At 50.6% G+C, this 8737-nt stretch overlaps 1 pseudogene; it reads right to left on the bottom strand.

Moving 5' to 3' along the window:
• Positions 1–3143: 3143 nt before the first annotated feature.
• Positions 3144–3842, bottom strand: LOC121788869 (annotated as a pseudogene).
• Positions 3843–8737: the final 4895 nt, after the last annotated feature.

Genomic DNA, 8737 nt, shown 5'->3' with positions numbered 1-8737 from the left:
CTTTACCTTGGAGTCCCTATTTACCGGGGGGTTAAGCGCACGAGTATGTTCTTGTTCATCCGGGAGAAAATCTCAGCTAGGATCTCTGGGTGGGCCCATCGGCACCTCTCCTTTGGGGGGAGACTCACTTTGATTAAAAGCACACTAGAAGCGATCCCTCTCCCTCGCCGAAATGGGTTTTCCGACCAACTAATGCGAAACGGAATATGAAAAAGTCAGCCACTCCCCACCCCATTAAAAACGGTGGTAATACAAAACGCAGCGCTTGTGTGCCATTGACGGAGACCGGAAGGGTGAGGAAGAAGATTGTCTTTGAGTTCGATGAGCTTATTGCCGGAACTAATGGTGGAGGTAGCGCCATTGCCGGAAAAGACGGTTGGAGCTCCCTGCCCGGGGAGAGAGAGAAGGGCCGATGGAAGAGAAAGGCACGACCTGGCCCTTTTGAAGCCAGCACCGGAGCGTTTGAGGTGGTGCCGGGAGTTCTCCCATTACTCGCGGGGGAGCTCCGTTTCTCCATGGGACAAAAGGACGGCTCGGCCAGGCACCAGCCGGAAGTCGTGACCGGAACTCGGCTGGAGGGTGTATTACCGGAGGTGAATGAGGCCGTTGCACAAGGGGTACTCCGGTCAACGTGCGTGGAGGCGGCTGCGAGTGCAGCTGTCTTGGACGAGGACACATCCTCGGAAAGGTATGGTGCCAACATGCTTTTTGACCCACCCACTCTTGCTGCACCATTTCCGGAAAAGGATAGGCATGTACTAGCTAGTGAGACATGTGACTCCCTTATGGGTCAAAGCCTCTTGCAATTCAAATCTGGTGATGGTACAAATTTCAAGGCCGAGGATAACAATGGAGGGGGTGAGGCCGGGCTCAACGGGAAGCCGTCGGCGCCGGATAACCCGTCGGACCCGCCGGACAAGCTGCTGGACCAGGACAGGGACCAGCCGGAAATCCTACCCAAGCACTCGGCGTCTGAGGTAGGCATCGACGTGGCCTCCCCCGTTGGGAGTCCGCCGACGTTGGGTCACTCGCTGGAATTCATCACGGACAAGGCCGCTCAAGCCGAGACCCAACCTGTTGAGCCAGATCTAGATGAAAAGCCCGCGAACACGGGTGCCGGGCTGGATAGTGGAGGACCACCGAAATCCGACGCGGTGAACCTTGATGCTGATCACGACACGGAGATGGGGACATTCGGATGGTGTGAAGGGATCCCTTCGCTTACATTCTCAAACGAGGAAACAAAGTGCTTGGTGGACAAGGTAGGGCACGCCATTATCGGAAAGTTCTCCCACACCCTCCCAACACCACAACAAATCCAAAAATCCCTTTCCAACATCAACTTCGTCGATGGATTCAAATGGAAGTTCGTTAACGCCAAGCACATCCTAATCCAATTCCGTGATGTACGAGATTACGGCCGGATGCTCAATGGTCCCAATGGAGCGCCGGTTTGGTTTGTCGAGCATCACCCAATGCGGGTGTTCAAATGGACTCCGGAGTTCGACACATTTTTTGAGACACCTATTGCCGCCGTTTGGTGTAAGGTGGTGGGACTCCCGATCCATCTCTATGACCAAGTAGCCCTCATTGCGATTGGCAAGTTGTTGGGGAAGCCAATCCAAGTGGACCATGCGACCTTCAACCAAACCCGACTCACCTTTGCCCGGATGTGTATTGAGATTGATATCTCGACGCCTCCACCGGTGGAGATCATTCTCAACATCCTAGGCAAAGACAATAGGTACAAGGTGGTATGGGATCGGATTCCCCTATTTTGTGCGGAATGTAAGCATGTTGGGCACGTCAAGGAAACATGCCTTATCCTAGGGAGGAGAAAGGAGCAGGCCACCACGGATCCCACCCGACCACCACAACCCCGCCGACCCCACTCTGCGTCAAATCCCATCCGCTGGGAATGGAGGCTGAAAACTAACGTGCATGGCACCCACAACCCGGAGCCGGGCCAAGGGTCTATGCCAAAGGGGGAGACCGAGCCGGGGACACACAAAGAGAAGAGCGGTGCGGAAGCGGCTCCTAGCTTGAAAGCAACACCGAGGGTGCAAGCCCAGATAGATGACGATGGTTTCCAAGTGGTGTCTAGGAAGAAGAAAGGAAAGGTCCACGAGGGTGATGGGTACATCAGAGCTCTCCACAATGATAAGTTGCATCTTAAGGAGAACGTAGCAACGGTTACTTTTAGGGCCGACGACTCGGGTGCAAATGAGCCGGTCATTGGCTCAATGAGTGTATCATGTGGGTTCCTAAGCCGGGAAATGGAGGGCTTCATCGAGGACCTCGATCCGGGAGGGGTTGTCCCATGTGGGGGCACCCCTATCGCGGGCCTCAACTAGGTGACGGACTTAAGTTTTTGACGATGCGATGGCTGCATCATTATAATTGTAATAGGGATGCTAAGAGTATTTAGATGACCACCCTAGTTTATTGGGAGGCCCTCGTTGTACTCTAATTGGTCGTGGTGAGCCGTCACTTTTGGGAGGCTCAATGGTTGTTTGTTTTGGCTGCAATTGCTGTTGGTAATGCACAGGTGTGGGTCCGCCTTAACCCTCCACCCTCGGGGTGCTTTTAATTAAAAAAAAAAAAAAAAAAAAAGCGATCCCTCTTCACATTTTTCAAGCTATCGAGCCTACGGGTGGTGCCCTCAAGCAATTGGATCAGCAGATTGCTAGATTCTTTTGGGGGTCAACTAATGAGAAGAAAAGGACGCACTGGATTTGTTGGGACCAGGTCTGCCTACCCACGGCTGAAGGAGGCTTGGGCATTCGGAAGATCAAGGAAGTCTTACGTGCTTTTAATATCAAGTTGTGGTAGCGGTTTAGGGAACAAAACTCCCTTTGGGCTACGTACATGATGACTAAATATTGCCACAAGGCTTCTCCACTCACAGCTAAAGCCTTGGGGAGGGGCAGCCCTACCTGGAAGAGAATTTTAAAGGTTCGGGCCCAGACTCAACCGCACATTCGATGGGTGGTGGGAGAAGGTAAGATGCTTTTCTGGGACGACTTATGGCTCGGAGAGTTTCCCTTAAGAGATCTCAGCCTTGATGATGACAACGATGCCCTAACAACATTCGCAAAACATTAAAAATAACCCAAATTCTAAACCAAGCATTGGGTTCAAATCTATACTTCGACCTCAACCTCAGCCGGTGCCAAAGCTGGGCGGAATGCTTCTTCTTCCTTTGGAGAATGAATGATGACAATATCCGGAAGAGGAGCAACCGGACCAAGCTTTCCCTTAGGATCCCAATCAAGCATGATATTCACCTTGATACCAAGAACTCCTTGGCTGAGAAGAACGTGTCTGACAGCAGAGTCGATGTATTCTTTAACTGGTTGACCAGAAGAAATCATGTATCCATCCTTGAACTTCGGGACTTTGCACGCTGAGCCCTAAGTTTCCCCTTAATGATAACCTCAACCCTTTGCCCCATTCTCCATAACAAATCTTAGAACACTATAGCATGCCCGTCTAACAGCAAGGCCACCGAGGAGTTTGTAGCGAAGGGATTCAGCCTGAGCAATGGCGTAAAGCCCTTTGTTGTTAACCTTCTCATCATACAGCTCCACGCTGTTTTCATGAAACTTAAACCTCTTCTGCACCACTGAGGTGAGCTCCCTAATCCTTCTGCCCTTCTCTCCGAGAACGTTTTGGGTGCTGGTAGCTCGGATGATGATCTTTGTCCTCATTGGTGTAACTCTAACCTCGACACCGGAGTATCCGTCCTCCGCCAGCTCACGAGTGAGCACCTCGTTCAACTCCACGAAGAACACTCCATTAGCCACAAACTTTCGCTTCTTGCTCATCTGAGTCGCTGCCATGTTTACGGTTGCAGAAGAGCAGATCTGAAGGGTCGTCGTGCGACGGTACGAGAATATGGAATCCCTTCTCTCTACGGACGACTTGGGAGACCACCCGCGCATGAAGGCCTATCTATAATCCAGGGGCTCGAGGACGTGTGGAAAGCGGGCCTCACTTCATTCATATCTATCTTCATTTGGAGGCTCCTCTCCAACCGAATCCATGTGGACACAAAGTTACAATGGAGGAGGATGGAAATGGCGTCCAAATGCCAGTGTTGCCCTCATAGGCCGGGTATTGAGTCTCTCCAACACCTCTTCATCCCAGGGGCTGGAGCTCGTAGTGTGTGGAGGGAGTCCGATTCTTGGTTTGAAGGCGCCTCCCCACCCCTCCGGATCAATGATACAATTCCGAAAAGGCTAGTTGTGTGGGCCAAAAGACTACAACAACCAGGCAAGAAACACATTAGTCGAGCTATGCCATATCTGATCCTATGGTTCCTATGGGCGGAGCGTAACCGAAGCCACCATCAATCAGTGCAATTTAAGGCGTTCAATGTGGTTTGAAAAGTGCAACTGTTCCTTCGAAATAGCATGGCCAATGGAAGCATTAAACCAAAATATTGGAAGGGAGTCCAACTTAAAATCATCGTCCCAAGCCAGATTGAAAATCGGAGACTAAGACCCCCTGTGATGCCGATCAAATGGAATCCCCCGGACGACCCCTTGATCAAGCTTAACACAGATGGAGCATACATGGAAGCAACAAATAAAGCCGGGGGGGAGGATTAGTCCGAGACCATGCGGGCTTTTTGCTTGCCGCGTTCGCCTCCCCTTTTGAAGCCCACTCCACCCTCGAGTCGGAGCTAGTAGCATACACCATGGCCTGGCACTCACCTCGGAATTCAAGCGACCTATCTTTTTTTTTTTTTTTTTTTTTTTTTTTTTTTTTTTTATAAAACACCCCGAGGGGCGGAGGGTTGAGGCGGACCCACACCTGTGCATTACCAAAAACCAATCGAAACAGCCAACCATACACCGAGTCGCCCAAAAGTGACGACTCGCCAAGACATGACAAATTAGAGTACAAAGAGAGCCTCCCTAGCGACTAGGATGGTCATCTATCTACTCTCAAAATTCCTATTACAATTTGATGCAACCTTTGCATCCCCAACAACCTTTGTCCATCACCTAGTTAAGGCCCACAATAGGGATACCTCCGCAAGGGACATGCCCTCCTGGGTCAAGGACCTCGATGGTGCCCTCTATCTCCCGGTTGGGGGGCCCACATGCGACACTCATGGAGCAAATGCTCGAGTCATTCGCACCCGATGGGACACTCCCAAATGTCACCGTAGCAACATTCTCCTTCAAATGCCAATCATCACCGTTTGGAGCCTTGGTGTGCATACCGCCCTCATGTATCTTTCCCTTCCTCTTCCTCAACACCAATTGGAAGCCATCCTTGTCCACACTTGGGTGACTCCTACTAGCCACCCTTGGCTTTGCCGATCCCGCACCCGATGTACCCTCAATGTTCTCCGCATGGTTGTTACAATCTTTGGCTTTATCCAATTGTCCAAAGGACGGTGGGGTGCCGGACCAAGCATCCGCCTTTGGACGCCACTCACGGCGGATGATCTTGGCGGGATGGCTCGAGTGGTTCTCCTTGGATGGTGCTCGGCGCTCCTTGTCTCTACCCCGAGCCTTTCTTCCTGTTGCATGGCAATCCTCTTTCTCATGCCCAACATGTTTACAATTAGCACAGAAAAGTGGAATACGGTCCCATGCCACTTTGTACCGTGAATCTTTGCCTCGGATATTAAGGATGATCTCTTTCGTCGGGGGAATAGAGATGTCAATCTCTATGCAAATCCTCGCGAAGGAGAGTCGGTTTTGATGGATTGTAGCATGATCGGCTTGTAGTGGCTTGCCTAGTAGTTTACCAATCGCCATGAGAGCCGATTCCTCATAAAGATGCGCCGGGATTCCCATGATGTTGCACCAAACGGCAACAACCGGCGACTCGAAGAAGGTATCAAAGTCCGGCGCCCACTTAAACACCCTCATCGGGTGGATCGCAACAAACCAAATGGGGTTCCCATTGGGGCCATTTAAGACCTTAGCATAGTCGGCCATCGCTTGGAATTGAATTAAGATATGCTTAGCGTTCAAGTATTTCCAAGTAAAAGAACCCACAAACCCCAAACCTCCAAGGCTTTTTTGAATTTGGGAGGAGGATGGGAGCGAGTGTGAGAACTTTCCAACGACGGCTAGCCCTAGCTTCTCCGAGAGGTCGTCCGTTTCTGAATCGGAGAAGGTAAGGGTTGGTGTGCCATCAAAGCATCCGGCCTTCCCCACGGCTTTAATCTTGGTGTCATCCAAAGGTATTGGCTCGGCCTTAAAGGCCTTGAACGTGGCTGATTCTCCTTCCACGCTCCCCGACCCCTTTTGGGGGTGGGGTAATTTCGCCCCCTTCCAAGCTCCCGCCGGCGGCACCAGGTTTTCCGGCGAGTTTTCCGGCCGCTGTGCGTCGGGGGTCCGGTCCCCTTTGTGTTCACCATGACCGATTGGTATGGGAGGAGGGTGTGTGGCACATGGAGTAGAATTTGAATTCAAATTGCCACTTACCCAAAGAGAGCCAACACTTCCTTCCCCATGCAAAGTAAGCTTTGTCTTTTCCCTCATTTGTGAGTCACATGCATCCAACTCCTCACATGTCACCCCCACATCAAGACAAGGATGCACATGCTCCCTTGTACCTTCCACATGCTGATGGTTGACCAGCACCATCTCCTTGGCTGTTACATCACCGTTCCGGCTGGCCGGCGCCGGCGAAGTTCCGGCTACCCCCTCAAAATCGGAGTCCTCTAAATCACACGTTGGTGTACTCCCCTCCTTGTCTATTTGAGCTGATGCGTTCAGCACCTCCCCAACACAAGCTTGTTCAACCTCCGGCGACCCCCTCCCTTCACCCAGATTTGATGTCGACTCCTTCTTCGGTTCATCTACCTCCCGGGAGCTGGGTTTGAATGGGGGGTCCACTAGGTCATCGTCCGAGATTCCGGCAGCAAAATACCGCTCATGGTCGAGAAGGAGTAAGTGACCCGTAGCTGTTTCGAAGGGGCCCGGCTTCGCCATTTGAGCAAACGTTCTCCTCGGATACCCATCGGAAGGCAGCTCTCCTTCCGGCGACGCCGTCCCCTCATCATTTTTTCCGGCGAGTAGCTCCTCGGCCATTTCGAAGATCATTTTCTTCTTGATTCGACTAACCCCCGAAATAGTCTCAAGGCCTGCGCGTTTCAGCTCACTTCGGCCTCTCTCGGGGAAAGGAGTCCCGGCCCTCTTTGTCTTTGGCCGTGGGATGAGAGGGAGATTCCGTTCCGGCGAGTGAGGAGATTGGGTCGTGTGAGATGAGACCGTAGCAGCCTCAACCGCCGGTTCACCACCGGACTTCACCATGTGTCGGATGCAACAATCACATTTCACCTCCCTCAAAGGGGAGGGAGGGAGAGAGGGCGGATTCTAGTGAGAAGGGAGAGCGTCTCTCTCTAAAAGGGTTTCCTTTTCAAATTCTCTTTTAATTCAAGCGACCTATCTGGGTTGAATCGGATACCGAACAAGCGGTCAAACTCCTCAATGGCTTAGAATGGGGCCCAAGCCCATATATGTCGAGTCATGGCACGCCTGGCCATCCACAAGCGCCAACTTACCATCCGAACCACCTTCATTCATCGAGAGGGAAACAAAGCAGCTGACCTACTAGCCAAATTGGGCCTTGAGAGAACCGACTACCTACGCATGAATGCCATTTCGGAACCGAGACACCTTAGAGCAATCGTCCGGATGGACGCAATGGGAGTTCCTAACATTCGGGTTAGAAATGAGGACGGAACCTAGACATGAGGAATAAGATAGGGGTGAAAGAGAGTGGAATTGTTTTTACCTTTTTGATTGTAACTTTGGAGGGAGTAGGATGAGGCCCGACCCATGTGGGATCGGACCGCATACTACTCTTGAAATTTGTGTAGGCACCACTTTTGGGTGTGGTCGTGTTTTGTACCCCTTCTTTTATGAAATATAGGGCCGAGGGACCCACGAACCCTCCACCTTGAAGGTGTTTCCAAAAAAATGGATTCAAAAGGTTTATTTGTTGGCCAAGTAAACGCATATAAAAGTTACGTTATGAAATGAGCTTATAGATACGACAATTACTACGATGTTGTATTGACCAAAATGATCCTATCTTAATTTTTTTTAATTAACTCCTATATAAGGGAGAAAATTACAAATAAACTTCTATACTATAGATAGGAGGAAATTACAATTGATGTCAAGAGGGCTCGAACTCAGCACCTCATGCAATAATGTTTAAGCTCCTTGCCGCTAGGACAAAGGCTCTGGACAAAATGATCCTATCTTAATGCCATTTATTACGTACCAAAGATCATATAAGAGTTAGGCATCAAATTAGCTTTTAAAATATGACAATTTCTATGTTGTTATATCGACCAAAATGATTGTATCTTTATGCCATTACGTTACAGAGATCATAAAATTAGTGTTTGAAGGTCATTTGGAGTGAATTGGTTTCCTTGTTGGCTAAGTAAACCCAAATATACTGCCCTAAGTGCCAATGCTGCCCCCACAGACCGAACACTGAGTCACTCCAACACCTCTTCATCCAGGGATATGGAGCTCGCAGAGTATGGAGTGAGTTCGACGGCTGGTTCACAGGCCCGTTCCCATGCATCCATATCAATGACACAATCCCTACGAGAATCGAAGTGTGGGCGCGAAGGTGCCAACAGCCGAACAAGAAACATCTTAGCCGAGCCACTCCATACCTCATCCTTTGGTTTATTTGGTCGGAGAGAAACAGGAGCCGCCACCAAGGCACACAGTTTAAACCACAA

Source organism: Salvia splendens, unplaced genomic scaffold (genome assembly GCF_004379255.2).
Source record: "Salvia splendens isolate huo1 unplaced genomic scaffold, SspV2 ctg1168, whole genome shotgun sequence".
Lineage (NCBI taxonomy): Eukaryota > Viridiplantae > Streptophyta > Magnoliopsida > Lamiales > Lamiaceae > Salvia > Salvia splendens.
This window is presented reverse-complemented; position numbering and strand designations above follow the sequence as displayed.